An 18,371-nucleotide genomic window follows, 5' to 3' on the forward strand; every position below is an offset into this window, starting at 1 on the left:
GTATTGCAAGGGAATGTGTAGAGAGGGTGTAACTTGAAATCTCAACCCTTCCCTTCTCATACTTTTCAACATTCTACAACCAAAAGAGTGTTTTAGGTTTCAAATGTGCTCATTTGCCTAATGTTGACGTCACAGCTTATTGCATCACATGTTGTGTACTCTGGCCAGGGCACCATAGGATAATGGCATCACCTTTGATACAGAAGCCATCTACATGGGGTTGTAGCACAGGTTTAAAATGATAGAGATATGTTATTGCCCTCCACCGAAACATGGCAGGGACTGCCGGACATATTCACTCTAGAAATGTATCACCCATTCTTTATTCACCAATTTAGTTTCTAGGTTTACCCTCCCTTTTCTAAGTACAATTCCTCCCATCTGTCTTAGCGCCATAAATTGGGCCCATTTCCAGCGTTATATTACTGTAAAATCTTACATAGTATCCAGCGTCAATTTGCATCATTCAAGTACAGGAGCCCTATTATTATTTGCTATTGCCCTTAAGAGTAAAAGAGGGAGAGAATTAATTAACTGAGGGAGCAGACCTGGTTAAAAGGAGATTGTATAAACAATGAGGAGCTCGGTTCCAATTATTAGGTCCAGCACCCATGCTCCTTAAATGTAGTGGTTAAACATAGAAGGGTGCTGTTCCTCCAGAGAAAGGGAGAGGGGAAAAATGTTGCAATCAACAAATATTGAGCATTAGTAGGAAAAAAAACGTTGATTTGTGGCAATATTTTCATTTGTAACTTCTCCTCACAATGGCCTATTTACAAAAGCAATATATATATATATATATATATATATATATAATATATTTTTTTCAGGGAGGAGGGTGACCCCATGGTAACTGTGTCATCCCCTCGCACTGTGTATGTTGCCTTAAGGTGGTCTTGGAAGATGTCATTGATGACCACCTGGGAGTTGACTATGGTTTCGCATTATTCCAGAGCAGCAGTACCGGTTCCCGACCCTCCCGTTGTTTCGTCAACCAGGCTAGCAGTAGTCCTGTTTTGTCCCCCTCTGCGTATGATCTCCAGTGCTGTGCCGTGTGTGTTTCTCCAGCCTAAACCGTCTAGTATGTTTTCGGAGTTTGTCTCCATTCCTCTATATAGATAGCCTAGTCGGAAGTTCTTTTTCCAGCTCGGCCTGTCGTGACTCACGCTGGCTCAAGTTGTGTTCTAATCACATTTTTACTTCATAGGAGTCTTAAGACAAATGCCTTGAATGACATCCTTCATCGCCTCAGAGTCGAGGACCCTGCTTCCTGAGCTCCCCCAGTTTTCAAGAAAGTAGTGAGACCGTCCCACTTTCACTTCTGCCTCAAATGGGATGTCCGTGAGAGCTTCTGCCCTGACTCGCCAAAGCGGGACCGATCCCCTCCCCAATCCTATCAGTACCGGGGGAACGATCGGACAAGTAGAAGGCCAAATACGAGATCCCTTCACGTCTTGTGCTAGGGTGGGTGTCTATATGTCCCGGTCGCAGAAGTGTAGCAGGAGTACATTCTACTGTCAGTGTGTCATTCCCTCCAAAGATCTATCAGGCCTAGGCCCTGCATCATGTCACTTAGCATTTAGATCATTTTTGGTGCGGTGTGAGGTTTTGGAGGTGCGCGGTCATGTAACCCATTAAGGGCACAGTTATAATCCCCAGCCAAGATCATGTCAAAAGTGTCAGGTATGGCGTTTGAGCTGCTGTTACTCCTTGATAGTAGGCAGCACAATTATTCGGGGCATACGCATTTACCAAGCACATCTCATGCTCATCTAAGGCACCAAACAGGATCACATAGCACCCCTCTGGATCAGTCACCTGTCCCCTATGGTGGGAAAGAACTCCCGGGGCCACCCAAATCATGACTCCACAGGCACATCCAGAGTATGAAGTGGGGTACAGCTGCTCCCTCCATCTCTTCCAGAAACTAAGGATACAGCCCCCCCCAACTTGCATTTCTTGCCAAAAGGTAATAGAAAGTTGATTGCGTTTCAGATAGGCATGCACTCTACGCAGTTTCTCTAATTGGGCCATGCCCCTAACAGTCCACGTCATAAATGTATATACATCTGCCATCATCATACAATACCAGATCCAACAACCACTTAAACCGCCAGAAAGGGTTGGGGCACAGCCATCCCACAGGCCACCACAGAGATAAATACCAACTCATCAACATATGAGAGCAGCAGTTAAACCCTGAACTGATGAAACCATTAAGATAAAACTAGCCCCCAACACCACCTACCCCTTGGGCAGTAGCACTAACTTGCCCTGTCCAAACCTTGGCAGGTTGTAAACTTGCATCTATCGCCCAATACCCGTGAACCAAGAGCGCAATCAATACAAGTCTCTCTGTTCAAAATAACAACTTCATGCTATGCTAGAGACCGAAGCCCAGTGGTCGTCGCGAAGCCAGAGCACCCCCAGCAGCCCCCTTTGTTCTCATGCCCCTTACTTCCCTATGGTTCCTGCCGGCTATAGGATATATTGTATGCAGTCCTTCCACACCACCTCACTTAATGGCATCCTTGATCTATAGTGATGCAAATTATAAAACCCCAGAAAGAAGACAAAAAAAAGACAACAATTGCATTGGGGTCCGCCCCCCCCCTTAAAGAATTATGTATTAATAGTTTTGATGAAGTCCCCTGTAGTAGGAATTTCCCCTAAGACACATTACCACTGTCTTCTGGGCCTTTCTCTCAGCAGGACCATACTCACAGTTATAGGAGGGACCCATGATGGTGCTGGCACTGCCCGTGCTTGGATCACTCCGGCGCTGCAATGGGTCCCAAGGATTTGACAGTCCACCCTCATCCAAAAGGGTGCAGCCAGACAGACCACAATTCTTCCTGTAAGGTTAAGGGTATCACGGTCCGTCCGTTTCTTCCATTTATGCAGCCGGGAAGAGTGTCTAAGCTTGTTTGTGCTGGTCATGTCTTTGTGTGCTGTCATTTGGCTGGACCCAACAGACAATGTATCAAGTCAGTTTCTGGCTTCCTCTAAAAGGACTTTCGCCTCATGAACTACCCTTAATTTTGCAGAGAACATCAAGCTATATCACAAATTGAGGTCTCCAAGACATTTCTTGACTTCTAGGTAGGATTTTCGTTGCTTTTGTAACGTTTGGTTGTAATTGGGAAGATTCAAATCAGGTGTCCCTCGAACTGAAGGTGGTCACAGACTCTGACGTGCTGCAGGATGGCATCTTGGTCCCTAAAGTTAACAAGCATTGGCATAGCCAATAAATCTCGCCTTTCGGACCTTATAAGTGTTTAGCCATGCAACATTTGATGTTGTTACACCAAGGATATTGGGCTGGATAACTAAACACTTATAAGGTCCCAAAGGCGAAACCTCTTGGTTATGCCAATGCTTGTTGTAGTTGGGGAATGGGAGTGATTTTCCTACTGAAGTTTGCTTGTAACCATTATATCTGACAGTTCTGTAATATCCGTGTGGCCTTTATAGTTACTTTACACTGTTTAATGTATTTAGAGAGTAAATTTGTCTCCTGTATGCAGTTTGATGTTTAGCCTAACAAAAACTGTCGGTTGTACTAAGCAGAGGCTAATGTGTGGGTGGTGTAGGGTTTGCAGTGAATCGAGTCTGTTGGATACAAAGCCTGGTTTTGGGGATGCCTGAACAAATCATACCGGTAGTTGTAAAATGTCCGCTCCAGTCCGCATACCTACAGAATACTGAGATGGTAGTTGGTTTGAACACACATTTTATTTTAAGAGACAACTAGAAGGGCTAGTGATTTAGCATAGAGCTGATGTACAGAGAGTGACTGTTCCTTAGGTCCTATGCAAGGAAAGAGACGCATTTCTGCAAACTCATTTGCGTGTGCTTGACAAAAGCGCTTCCCTCTACCTTGCGAACGTGGGGTTGTAGTGTGACAGGACAGAGACCATGAGTCTGCCTAGGTTATTCACTGACGGGGATGTGGAAGGGCAAACAGCCAGTGTTGTGGACTGCAGAAGTCATTGACTGAGCAAAAAACTTTTTGTATTTAGTGTGTGGATGTAATTTTGATGGTAAAACATGAGGTAAGCATTATCCACTGCTGTTCTGTAATGTATGTTGGGGGGTGTGTGTAATGATCCAAGTGACCCTGAAGTCCGTGCCTCATTTCTGATACAGAATCTCCCTGTGGATACTGTGGACTTCAGGGAGCCCAGGCTGCCCGTAGCATGCTCTCAATGACGTGTTTGATGGATAAATGAACATTACTGCAATGTTTACATTGTTAATTTTATTAGAGCTGACAATTGTATGCATAATTGTGAAAACATGACATTCTGAGGTGCCGCACAAATATGTTATTACACGAGGGCAGGGGCGTAGCTACAGCTTGTGGCGCCCGGGGCTATCCCTCAGATTGCCGCCCCTGGGGGAGGGGGGGGGGAGGACGGCGAGCACTTGAAAGAGGTCCGAGAGACACGTAGTATTGCCTCTAATAGTTACCTCGATCATGCAAGTTACATGCACATACATGACACGGTCCAAGGCTACACAGTTGAATACACCGGTGACTGGCAGAGTGATGAAGAGAATGAGGATGGTGTGGGGAGAGAGGCCAGGGAGTGATAAAGAGAATGAGGAGGGCCAGTGTGAGGGAGAGGCCAGGGAGTGATGAAGAGAATTAGGAGGGCCGCTGTAAGGGAGATAGGCCAGGGAGTGATGAAGAGGATGAGGAGGGTGTGAGGGAGAGAGGCCAGGGACTGATGAAGAGGATGAGGAGGGTGAGAGGGTGAGAGGCCAGGGAGTGATGAAGAGAATGAGGAGGGCCAGTGTGATGGAGAGAGGCCAGGGAGTTATGAAAAGAATGTAGAAGGCCGGTGGAGGAAGAGAAACCAGGGAGTGATGAAAAGAATCAGGAGGGCTGGTGAGAGGGAGAGAGGCCAGGGAGTGATGAAAAGAATGAGGAGGGCAGGTGTGAGGGAGAGAGACCAGGGAGTGATGAAAAGAATGAGGAGGGTCGGTATGAGGGAGAGAAGCCAGGGAGTGATGAAGAGAATGAGGAGGGTGTGAGGGAGAGAGGCCAGGGAGTGATAAAGAGAATGAGGAGGGCCAGTGTGAGGGAGAGATGCCAGGGAGTGATGGAAAGAATGAGGAGGGTGTGAGGAAGAGAGGCCAGGGAGTGATGAAAAGAATGAGGAGGGCCGGTGTGAGGGATAGAGGCCAGGGAGTGATGAAGAGAATGAGCAGGGTGTGAGGGAGAGAGGCCAGGGAGTGATAAAGAGAATGAGGAGGGCCAGTGTGAGGGAGAGATGCCAGGGAGTGATGGAAAGAATGAGGAGGGTGTGAGGAAGAGAGGCCAGGGAGTGATGAAAAGAATGAGGAGGGCCGGTGTGAGGGATAGAGGCCAGGGAGTGATGAAGAGAATGAGCAGGGTGTGAGGGAGAGATGCCAGGGAGTGATGAAAAGAATGAGGAGGTTGTGTGGAAGAGAGGCCAGGGAGGGATGAAAAGAATGAGGAGGTTGACTTTGCCAGCACGTTTTTTAGGAGCTACCCAGCCCTGAATTCGGTGAGTGTTCCCTGTAAAACGGAAGTTTCAATGTCACTCTTTTAAAGTATTTTTTTACCGTACGAGTCATTGCTAGGCAGAGCAGCAGATGAGAGTGGGTGACGTCAGAGCAGAAGGACTGCCTCCTGGCAAAGTTCTCAGGCACAACGTCGGATTTTAGTATACCCTTGATCAGTGACGCTCACGCCTACCCAGGGTGCGGATGTTAACTATGCATCACTTCAAGTATAATAGCTGTTTATCTTTTACTGTTTATCTTTTATGGATGAGTTGCCAAGCGTTCTATCCCGCCCAGAGCTGCATAATTGATCGATTAGTTTCGCGTTGAGCATTTCTTGTTCTCAGCGTATGATGCCTGCGAGAAGGAAAGAAGATGTCCGTCCTTGGCATGTTACAGCTGCTGTTACCAGTCTGAGGGAGAAGTGGAAGGGTGTGGCGGCGCGGTGGTTAAATCTCAGTTTTCCCTCTTGCCAAGACAGGTGCGGGGACAGAGACTTTGAGGGCCTCTCTACCCTAGAGTCTTCGGAGCCAGCCACCCCTCTGAAAACGTTTAGCAATGAGTCTCTTACCTCACTCAAAACTCTATGGCAGGCAGGAGTTGGTTCATTCAATTCTGCTGCAGCAGCCTCCAGCCAGCAAATCGCCCAGGACCAGCAGCACTGCCACTGCCCCAGGCCAGAATTAAATCCTCACGAGAGCACGTAGTGGTGAAGCGCGTGACGCATCACTGCTATTTTCTCATCGCGAGGGCTGGCCAAACGATTTCCAGGGCCGTCATTGGTAGCGCTCACACGCTACAAGATTGACGGCCCTGGGACGGATCAGCAAACACAAACGCGGGACTGCGTGCGCGGCACTGGTGGCCTATAGCGGCGGCATTTATACTTTATTTGGGGACACTGACACTACTGTGACTGACAGTAGTGTCAGTGAGTGTCCCCAAATAAATTACAAAGGCCGCCGCAACGGGCCACCAGTGCCGAGCGGACGCCCCCAAAATGGTGCCGCCTGGGGCGGACCCCCCCCCCCCCGCAATCCCCTAGCTACGAGGGTGCACGAGGGAGGAGGTATTGCAGTAAACCACAGGACGACAGGCAGCTAGCATTAATCAGGAAGGCACAGCCATACAACTGCAAACGCACACAAGCGCACAGGGCGATACATTAGACATGCTGCTACCCAGAGAATAACCCATCTAAACACGAAATCACAGACACACAAACCCACACAGTGAGTCATGAAAACACTGCGGATACATACAGGGGATCACAGACACACACAAACAAATGCCAAGGGAACGTCACAGAAGCACAGCTGCACTCTGGAAATGGCAGCTACGCATAGGCAAGAATATGCTGGGAATCGCAGGTACACACACGCATGTGCTGAGCAGAGGCACACAAACGCACACATGACACACAAGGCACAAAAGATACACAACTGTAGGCACACGATGTGTGTTACCGGACAGCGCACACAGGTGCAGTGCAGAGTCACAGCCATAGAGAGGAGCGGTCACACAAATACGGAGGCGAACACGACCACTCAAGAGATGAACAAGCACAGAGTCTCAGTGACAAAAAGAACACGGTGTCAACAACAGCTGAACCTCAGAAGCACACACAGGACCCAACCCTGACACCGACCCCGAAATACACAGAACACACACAGCAGTAAACACTACGGTATTGACAAAGGCACATATTTATAATTATAGACGCAGAGAGTGCACATCCTGATTCACAAACATAGACAATCCCTCACAGCTGCGAACACACGACACCCTGCTCCCGCAGACACGCACACGCACCGCACATCACGAGCAACGCCAGCAAGGAACGCACAATAAGGTGAGGAGCGCTGGTCAGAAGAAGCCACACAGCTAAAAAAAAAAAGGCCCGCGAGACGCGCTCTGTAGTGGGTGAGGGGCATTGAAGCGCAAGCAAAACAGAGAGGCCTCTGCTCATTACTGTGCGCGTAACTGCACGCTCAATGCCACCCAAAAAGCTGTGGTCGTCTTTTTAAAGCCCACTCACTAAATGTCGTGCCAGAGCAGCGCATGCGCTGTCACAGGCGAGACCTAAAAAGGCATCCTATAAGGGCTTATCAACAGCGCATCAAATCGGGGTAGAGGGTCCAAAGCCTGGTGCACACGCTCCACCGTAAAGAATTTGGAAAGCCTCCGAAGGAGCAGGGTACCAGTGATCCAGTCCACCAGAAACCATTCTGCCAATTGACCTTCTGCTTTTCTGGAAATCCTACGAATCATAGATTATTTCTCCTGCATCTCCACTTGGAATCTTCTATGCGCTTCTCCATGCGCACTGTGAGGTACTGTAGCAAAGAAACCTTTTCTTGTAACAGTCATTTCTCGTTGCGGTGCTCCCACACTATCTTCCATGACTGTGACTCCTTCCAGAGAACCATTTGGAAGAGGTTAACGTCTATGGCCACTGAGTCAATCTTAATATCTACTTCAGTGCAAGAGCCAATAATAGCCACCATCACATCAGACAGCGATGGAGCTCTGTCCACTTTGGCCGGTCTTCGAGTCCGTAGCTGGGTAAACACCCCCCAACACCCCCCCCCTGGAATGGCCTGGGTATAGTTCACAATTTTGTTGGATTGTCCAGGGCACACCACCCTGTCCTTTACCAGATTTGTCGTGGCGGGGTCCAGAGATCCTGGACACTGGCCCGGACCGTTCCGACTGACTCCTGCTCAACACTCAGTCAGCCAAGGAGGCCACAACCGAATGTCATTCGATATCCGGGGAAAGCCCAGGTGCCGTCCCCCAATAGTGCCTTCACTACTGTGAGCCAAGGGAGGGAAACACTACTGCCAGGCCAGCAGGCGGCTCATACCTCCAAAGTCCAAGAGTCTGGTGGGCAGCACATTGCCCCAGATAGGCCCCCGGGCTCCCCCACCCACCATGTCATGAGTACAGCAAAGGCACTGGGTGGTTAGAAGGAGGAAGTAAGCTACACAAGGGCAGGGTGGGGCTGTACTACGCAGCAAGTCAGGCCACGGAGCAGCCAGATCCCGAGTCGTGGGTCTCACTGGGATATCCCCACTGAAATGGGCAGAGCAGGCAGTGTGTCTGCCTTCCGCGACAGCCATTAGAACCGTACAGAGCCTGGCATCAGGCACGTAGACTGCTCCAGGCAGATGGTCCCCTCTGTCGGCGACACCAAGCACATGCTACACGCACCAGCAAGCGCAGCGATCGTTCCAGCGAGGCCCTCGCGCAGAGCCTCCTCCACGACAGCCCAAGTTAGGCTGCAATCCACTGCGCGGCAGCCCAGGGTCAGTCACGACCAGCCGTCCCCACGAGGCCGGCGGCTAGCACTCTGTTCCTCCACTCTGTAGAAGTCTGTCTCAGAGTTCCGTCCGAGCCATGTGTCCATGCAGGGGCCCTCCACTCAGGCCACCATCTGCAGCCTCCAACCCCTAGCCGCCTGACACCTCGAGGCACAGCCGGTGTAGGACACAGGAACTACCAGCTTCTTTTCGGCTTTCGTCGTTTAAACAGCGGTGTCCCTGTTGTTCTCCCACATAGAGCAGGCCGGATGGAGTGGAGATGGGAACCAGAAAGGGCAGATAGTGCAGGATTTTTATCTGTCGCCGCAGAGGATCTGTAAGAGGAGACTGGCTATCTTAGTTGTCTACGCCCCCCCCTACAAACACAATATACCATTTCATCTGCAAGACCCTTCTGGTTGCGAGGATAGGGTGGTGGGTTTTCCTAGAACTCTAGATGCCCAGAGCCAATAACTGAGCTGCACCTTGCAATGATTTTTCATTGTGTACCGGGTATAGAGCAATTCATGTGGTCAAATATAGAGAGTGAAAAATAGGTATCAAGGATGCCTATGTATTTCCGAAAGGGCACAAGATATGGTGTTTAGAAGCAGTGCTTCGCACATCTGAATTTGTGGGGTACTCATATTAGCATGTGAATTAGAGGGCATTTTTCAGCATGTCTTCTTTCTCAACTACTGGTTTACATTTGGAAGGCACAAATGCAGAGAAATGCAATTGATAATAACACTTGTTCTACTTTTCTGTATTCCCCAATAAAAATGGTAACACACTCATCTGGGTAGGCCTAGTGCCCGCAGTAAGAAAGGGCTCAGAACGCAGCATGGACACATCACATTTTCTATTGAGAACTCATTTTTTTTTTTTTTTACAACGTGCCCAGCTGTGGATTTTGGGCCATAGCTCAGCCGGCACCTAGAGAAACATAGAAAACCTGTAAATTTTTTTGAAACTAGACACCTTATTTTGTTATTGCTGTCCATTTTGCTTAAAGGCAAACGGGATGCGTTTCAAAAAGAAAAACGAAAAGTTTTCTTTTCATTTTTTAAGAGTAGGCAGGGGTCTGTGGGACCACTGCTTGCTCTTAAAAAATGTTTTACAAACATTCACAAAGGGGGAGGAGTACCTTTGGGACCCTTTCCCATTTGCGAATGGGTTACCACCTACTTGAAGTAGGTGGTAAAATGTGAATGCTTTTGGACTGCGTTTTGGTTGCAAACATTCACACATACCACTGTGATTCGTTTATTAGGAAGGGATGCCGTAAACTCTTCTCTTCCTAATTCCGAACCGCAAACCCAATTTACAATTAGGTGATAGGTTACCAAATTGTAAATTATGCTTTGTAGATGTGAAAAAGCCTTTTTGCGTTCGCAAGCAGGCCGATTCTGTGAATCGAACCCTTTGCGACCACAAAAACGCTTTGTACATGTGCCCCGATTTCCTACCACATACCATTCCCCTATGTCCCCCGATACAAATGGTTACCTCACTTGTATGGGTAGAGCTAGTACCTGCGATAGGAAAAGCCCCAAAAAGCAAAATGGACACAAACATATTTTTTCACAGAAAACTGACCCTTTTTTGTAATGTGCCTAGCTGTGGAATTTGGGCCCCTAGCTCAGCTGGCATCAAGAGAAACCTAGCAAACGTGTACTTTTTAAAAAAAAGTAGACACCTATGGGAATCCAGGATGGGCTGACTTGTGTGGCTCCTACCAGGTTTTCCTACTCTGAAGCCCTTGCAAACCTCAAACTTTGCCTCATATTGCACACTTTCCTTGCTTTTCTTTAACGTACACTTCTGAAATCAGCAGGAATCCACAAAATTCCTTCCATCCAGTATTCTCTCACATATCCCAATAAAAATGCTGCTCCACTTGTGTGGCTGGGCCTAGTGCCCACAGCTGGAACAGATCAAACCAAGGTCAATGAGTGTCCCTTTGTGAGTACTTTCATTGATGTTATATTGAACGGTTCATGTTGCGGTCACTTGACCTAGCCACACAAGTGGAGCTGCATTTTTATTGGGACAAGTGGAGAAACGCTGGGTGGTAGGAATTTTTTGGATTCCGTCTGATTGTGGAAGAATGCATCACAAAAATGAAAGGAAAGTGTGCTATTTTAATCAGATTTGGAGGTTTGCAGGGCATTGAGCTCAAGAAAACTTTGTGGGATCCACAAAAAGCACACCACCCTATACTCCCCTGAGTGTCTAGTTTATAGAAATCCATGCATTTGGTAGGTTTTCCTGGGTGACCGCCAAACTCCAAAACTGCAGTTAGCCCTATTTTGATGTTGCAACATTGCGTCAGGGATCCCACCCTTTTGCATACACTGAGCCACCCCCATAGGAGAGGTATCATTTATATCAGGAGGTATGTGGGAACTCTGGGTGGCAGAAGTTTGAGGCTCCCAGCTGATTCCAGTACTTTGCAGGATCCACACGAGCCATTCTGGAGCCCCCCTCGTGTCTAGTTTATGAGAATATCTAGAATTGGTAGATTTTCCCTAGAGACAACGTACACCCTGGCAGAGAAAGACGGTAAAGCCACATATTACTGCACAACCATCTAATCATCAAGTACACACACATACTGGTTGTATTTGGCACGAGGGTGAGTGAAAAGTTCAAAATGTAAATTTTATTAACAAAAGATTTCACAAAAATGAAATTTACTGATAATAATTGAAAGTTCAGAATTTGGAACCAAAGATTCACAGCTCATGAGTTGTAAAGATTGGACAAGGCAACAACCCCTTTACAGGTCATTCACACACGTTTCATGCGTGATACATACAAAACCATTTACACTGCCAGCAACGTGCCCAGCACATTGCACCACTCACATCAACAAATAGCGCCATTCATGGGACCATCACTTTATATATGCCCACAGGACTTACACCGCAATCACACCCCCTGGCAGCTGACAGAGTGTGTGGGCTGGCGTTTGGCTGGCAAAGTATATGTAGCGATCAGCAGCAAGTCACTATACACACCGCCAGCCAGATGCCAGCTCACACACACCGCCAGCTGGAGGCCAATCTCACACACCACCAGCGCATACACCATCAGTCAGAAGGCAGTTAAGACACAACAATCATACTACCTGGAAGCTGGTGGAATATGTGGACGTGTGTTTTGGAGGCTGTGTGTGGGTGTAGTGACTTGCTGCTCTTCACAACACACACACACACTAGCAGCCAAACGCCAGCCCACACACACCGCCAGCAACAAACACCACCGGCCAAATGTCAGTCTACATCCACTACCAGCCAAGTGCCACTCCACACACACCACCAGCCAAGTGCAAGTCCGTACACACCCCAGGCAAGCGCCAGTCCACACACACCATCTGCCAAGAGTCTGTCTACACACACCCCCAGCCAAGCTCCAGTCTACACATACCACCAGCCAAGCACAAGTCCACACACACACCGCCAGCCAAGCTCCATTCTACACACACTGCCAGCCAAGCACCAGTCAACACATGCCACCAGTCCACACACACACTGCCATCACATTTTATTTTTAACAAACAAGAAAACACAAACCAATTTGAAAGAAATGAAAAAACATCTATTACTACAAACACAACAGGTCTAACTAAATACATCAAACACATAACAAAAGCCATACCTTAGATCCCGTATTTACTAATAATATGGAGCTGGTAGTGGAGACACCTATTCCCCTGCCTTGGACTGATCATTCACTGATCCCATTCTGCTTAAAATCTACCATCCAACGTGCTTTTAAGGAACCAAGCTCCAGGAAAGCACGCCCTTAGTCCAAACTTTCTATAGAGGCCTGGTAGACTGCGCTCAAAATCTTCACTTGACTCCAACACTATTTTATCATCCAAGACATACACACACTGGATAGAGTCCTCATTGGAAACAGTCATTCCTGTTACAATACCCATCTCAGGATGAGAGAGAAAATCTCTCCATGGTACTCACCTAAACTTAGATTGCATAAACGGACCTGCATTCGGTTAGAGAGGAAATGGAGGAAGGACTATAGCGAGACCAGTAAAATGTTATATAGAGAGTCCATAAAATGCTACAAGGCTGAAATTAAAAATGCTCATTCTCTCTATTTCGAAGAAAAAAAATAATTCAGCAGTTAATGCCCCCAAAAAAACTTCCCGGGATACTTCTATAGGTATAACCACCGATCGATGTAATGAACTTGCAGGATATTTCCAGGGAAAAATTCAGACTATATACAACACATTCCCAGACTCTCCAGGGCCTAGCGATCTTCTTACCCCTATGACCAATGACCTCTTTAACATAAACACGCCTGTGGCTCACATTAAGCACACTTTGGAGGAATTTCCACTGTTGGACATGGACACCCTATCAGACATCTTTGTGCAAATAAAATCAGGTTCACCCCTGGACCTCGCCCTTCCTCACATCCTCCGTGAGGGGAAAGAGATGGTATTACCGGTCATACGGGATGTGATAAATCTCCCTATCACCAATGGACGTGTCCCACCGGCCTGCAAACATGCCATGGTACAAGCTTTGTTTAAAAAGCCAAGCTTAAATCTGGAAGTTCTGATTAACTATTGTCCATATCCCTGTTACCCATGCTTAGTAAGATCTTGGAAAAGCACATGAACTCTACTCTGTCAACTTTCTTAGAACCTAACTCACACTGTGTGTAGGACAGCTTTATTAGAAATCATATAGAGGTGGGCATATCCTTTAAATGGACGAAAACCCTCACTCGCCCAACGGTGACATGCTTCATCATAGGGTTCCTCCAAGCACAAAGGGACCGCAAGGTACACAATGTGGGCTACAACTTCCCAGCTGGGAAGGAGCAGGAGTGTTTTTTTTCGATAAGCACGTTTGTTATATTAACCTCAATGAGTGTCAGTGAGGGGCAGAGCGCGAAAAAATATATATAAGAAAAAAACGTGCACAAACCTAAAATTCCTTCAGTAGGAATAACCATCTTTAATTTCCATTTCCTATTGAGGAGGTTAACATAGCAATGTAAAACAGGGTTATAGATGTTACCCTGTAGGTCAACTCTCTTAGAACCTCATGAGTTCCTACACTATTCCCAGACGGGCTTCCACCCCAACATGGAACGGAATCCGCACTTATTGCTGTGGTCGAAGAAGCAAAAAAGTTAATCGATCAGGTAGGAGCAGTGGCCATTATCCTCCTTAACCTCAGTGCCGCTTTCGACACAGTAAATGTTAACATTTTCATTGAAAGGCTTGGGAGGGCCAGGGTTTCAGGGTCAGGGCCATCTCTTGGATCCAATCCTTTCTCAATGGCAGAACATTTCGGGTCTTTGCGGGGGAATCTACCTCAAGGCGTTTACCTCTCAGCTGTGGAGTTCCTTGGGTTCTTCCCTGAGTCCTAGGCTGTTCAATGTGTAGATGAGGCCACTGGCTGATGTCATCCAGCCGTATGGGATTAAAGTAGTCCCTTATGCGGATGACACTCCGCTGGTAGTATCTCTAAATCCTCCACATAATGTTCCATCTGACCTGGAATCCTGCCTGGAGAAGGTAGCTACCTGTTTGCAACACTCATGTCGCAGACTTAATGGAGACAAAAATAAAATTAGGCATATAGGTAACACATCCAATATGGATCTCAAATTGGCATGGCCAACCTGTCTGGGTCCCCCCCGGTCCTGATGTCCAAAATAAAAAGCTTAGGCGTGTGGCTTGATAAATTACTTAAGTTCGACCAGCAAGCAGTGGAATTGTCAGGGGTCTGTCACAGCATCCTCAGAATGCTGTGGAAAATTCTCCCCCTATTTCCAATTGGGGCAAGGAGAACCAAGGTCCAGGCCTTAGTCCGCTCATGCCTGGACTAAGGTAACTCACTGTATCTAGGAGCACCTAAATCCACCTTAAGGAAGCTTCAGGTGGCCCAGAACTGTGCCACCAGACTATTGTCGGGTTCACCCAGAACGCAGTCAGCCATGCCCAGCTTAAAGACCCTACACTTGCTGCCCAAAGAGGCTAGGATTACATTTAAAGACCCCCATGGGTAAAGGCCACCGCATCAACCAGTCCCTTATCACTGCTTACTGTCCAAGGAAACTCCTCTGCTCTGCGAACCTACATCTAGTCACTAGCCCCAAAATCCAAAGGATGCGTAGCGGAGGTCGCTCCTTTTCATACAATACAGCTAAACTGTGGAACACCCTTCCCCTGCATCTGCGCTCATAGACATCCCACCTCACCTTTCAAAGGTGTCTGAAAACCTGGCTATTCCTGAACATCAACTGGTAGCTACTTCTCTGCGCCTGTTCTTTCTGCTGCTAGTGCTGGGATGCCTTAGGGTAGCCATGCGCTTAAGAAGTACTAATTGATGATAATAACAATAATAATAAACTACTGCCAACCGTGAAACTGAACAAAAAAATATAAAATTATATAGCTCAGTCTGTTCACTTTTGCTCTCATGGTTTCTTCCAATACTTGAGCTGTTTGTGGTACGTTTTAAAAGATGCAGGCACACGTTGCCCAGGATTAGGAGAACACACGGTGCATGACATATGACTCTTCTTTTGCATGTCTCTTCGGACACAGACTCTACATCCCCTACAGGTGAAGGTTTTTTTGGGTGTGGGAGGAATGTAATCAGAAAAATGGCAATCTTTCAATTCAACCACATCCTCCACCACTTCAAATCTAAAAACACTTGCCTGCTCAACTACAAGGCTGCCTATTACAGACTGCGGAAACTGAACAAAAGTCATCTTTGAATCTGGAGAACACTCCTTGAATATAACAGCTTCAGTGAAGGTAGCCACATAAGACAAATGAACAAGCAATTTCCTATACCAAATGCATGACTTATGAGCAGTACTGTAATGCGGCAACCTCTCATCGACTCTATCTACACCACCCATGTGCTTGTTGAATATCTAAAATGCACACAGGTTTGCACACTTCACCAAACTGACCCCTAACAGTCACAGGTGAAGTACTTTCATGATGGATGGTAGTCAGCATGTAGACTTGTCTCCTGTCTATAAACTTCACTGCTAGACGTTCATCACTACGCAAAGCACTGCATTGTCCCCTCTCAAGTTTTTGACAGACAAGTAGTTTTGGGAAACCTCTGCGGTTAGAGCAGATTGCGCCACAAGCAACAGTGTCCAATTTGACCAATTCCCTGAACAATTGCACACCAGTGTTGAAGTTATCTACATATAAATGGCGACCTTTGTTAAATAGTCCTCTACCAAGTTCCCACACAATTTTCTTATCAACTCCAAAAGTGGAGGGACAATGAGGGGGATCAGTAGAAGAATCCATGCCAGTACATACCCTGAAATGATATACATATCGAGTACTACTCTCAAACAGCACGTACATCTTAATTCCATAACATGCCCTCTTGCTAGCAATGTACTGCCTCAAAAACAAAAAGCCCTTGAACAAGACCAAAGTCTCATTCACAGTTATTTCTTTCACTGGGACATAGATCTCTGACAAACGATCTACAAAATGATCAAGGACAGGCCAAATCTTGATGATATGACCATAATCAGGGTGATCCCGTGGCAGTGCTGAAGCATTATCAACAAATTCAGCATCCGCAGCTCAATACCGAACACAACTCATGGTTGCAGGAAAGATAGCAGTTGCCATCAAGGGAATAGTAGACCAATATGAATACAGCAACACCTTCCATATCAATCCCGTTAATAAGGTTAAACCCCAGAACTACTTCAACTCATCCAGATTTGTGGGAGCCCACCAGCTAGCTCTAGAGTGGGACTTACGTCTGGCACTGTTGTCCCTCAAATACTGTTCAGCATACAAATTAGTCTGGTCAACAATCTCACCCAAAAATACATTGTCCATAAACAACTGAGAGAAATGTATAGGCATAACGTTTTCAGTGTTGACTCTAAACTCTGCAACACCACTGAAGCAGGCAACAGCCTGCTTCATGTTTTGGACAACCCAGAGTTCTGCTCTTCCAATGCGAAGTCTTTTAGCCCCAGGCTGCAATCCAGGTTTCTCTTGTTGCACTATCGGCGTATCAGTGTCCTCCTCTGAAAGAGGCACTTTATCCGCACTGATAGTGGCTTCATCGTCAGATTAGTCTTCATGGATAGAACATTCACTGCCAGAATCGTGGACTTTGTCCTGTGCCTCAGATGCAGAGCCTGTCTCAGACCCAAGGCCAGAGGAAGATTTGAAAACCAAACCAACAACCTGCTGAGCAGTCAACCTGGGGCTAGCCATAATCCTTACTAATAAAAGTAACACAACAAATAAGTCACCAATAACCAACACTGTGTAAAATATGCAATAAAAAACTGTAGCTTTATCAAATAGAAAGTAAAACTACTGGCATATAGAAATGTGGAAGGAAAAGCCAGCCAATGCAAAGCACAGCAAGACCTATATACTGAAAAAAGACTACAGAATAACTGCACCTACTCTGCACAGACACATTAAGCACCAAAAAAGTTCCTCTGAAAAAGTAAAAACAACAAAAAGAAATCACACTACACATATCACAAAGCAGTATAGAATGTGCACAAATTAATACATTCCTTTGAAAGACAATAACACAAAAACCTAGAGATGCCAACTTAAGTACAGCAGTAAAGAAAATGTACAAACAGGCCAAGGATATAGCTTAGATGAAAAGATTACAAAATGAGTTGCTTACCAAACACAACTCCATAAACTACAGATCTGCCAAAGCTGCACCAGCAACCAGGATTCACCACCAAGACGAGGGAAACGATTGGATCTACAATAAAAGAAAAAAGAACATTTAAACACATAAATAATAAAATATCAATAAAAAACACTGATATTCACCCAAAAGGAGGCGTGATAAGGGCAAAGAAATACACCACCAGATGGAAGCAAACCTTATCCAAGAAGCAGATCCCCTTCTACATGCATAACCTTACTCCCAAGTGACTCAAGTGTTACCTCCAACCCTGTGGCCCAATCCACTCAAAAAAGACTAAAAACCAAAAAGGATCTGCCCTCAAGGGGAAGGCCAGAATGCAAAAATCATATGGCCCCCAAGGAGAGCGACCCTTGCCTAAGTTGTTGCTCTCCTTTCAAAAATAATCCCTGGTGTCTTGTGAGCTTCCACCCCTCCCCCGATGTACATTGGTTTAAAAACGGCTGATCTGCCCTCAGTGGGGGGCGGGGGGAGGAATAATAGAAATATAGACCCCTCTCCCCCAAGGGTAGTGACCCTTGCCTAAGGGGTTGCTGGCCTCCAAAAAATAATTCTCTGGTGTGTAGTGGGCTTCTGCAACCCCCTCCCTCCTAGAGGGCATATTGGGGCAGAAAACACGAATAAAATGATTTCTGCAATTATGGCACAAATGTTATCCCTGGCCTCCAGTCAGTTTAGATTCCCCTGGAGTCAGATCAACCACAAAAAACAGGCGAACTCGCCCCCAGAGAGGGCCAAAATATGGATTCGTTATTTTTCCCCAAGGGGAGCTACCCTTGCCGAAGAGGCCAAAAGAAAACAT

The 18,371-nt window shown here is 46.7% G+C and overlaps 1 protein-coding gene across 3 annotated transcripts in view; it reads left to right on the plus strand.

Moving 5' to 3' along the window:
- Window positions 1–18,371, plus strand: part of RIPOR1 (RHO family interacting cell polarization regulator 1) — a 1,634,668-nt gene that overhangs the window by 1,070,211 nt on the left and 546,086 nt on the right. The window lies entirely within an intron of this gene.

The sequence above is a fragment of the Lissotriton helveticus genome, chromosome 12, assembly GCF_964261635.1.
Source record: "Lissotriton helveticus chromosome 12, aLisHel1.1, whole genome shotgun sequence".
Classification (NCBI taxonomy): Eukaryota; Metazoa; Chordata; class Amphibia; order Caudata; family Salamandridae; genus Lissotriton; species Lissotriton helveticus.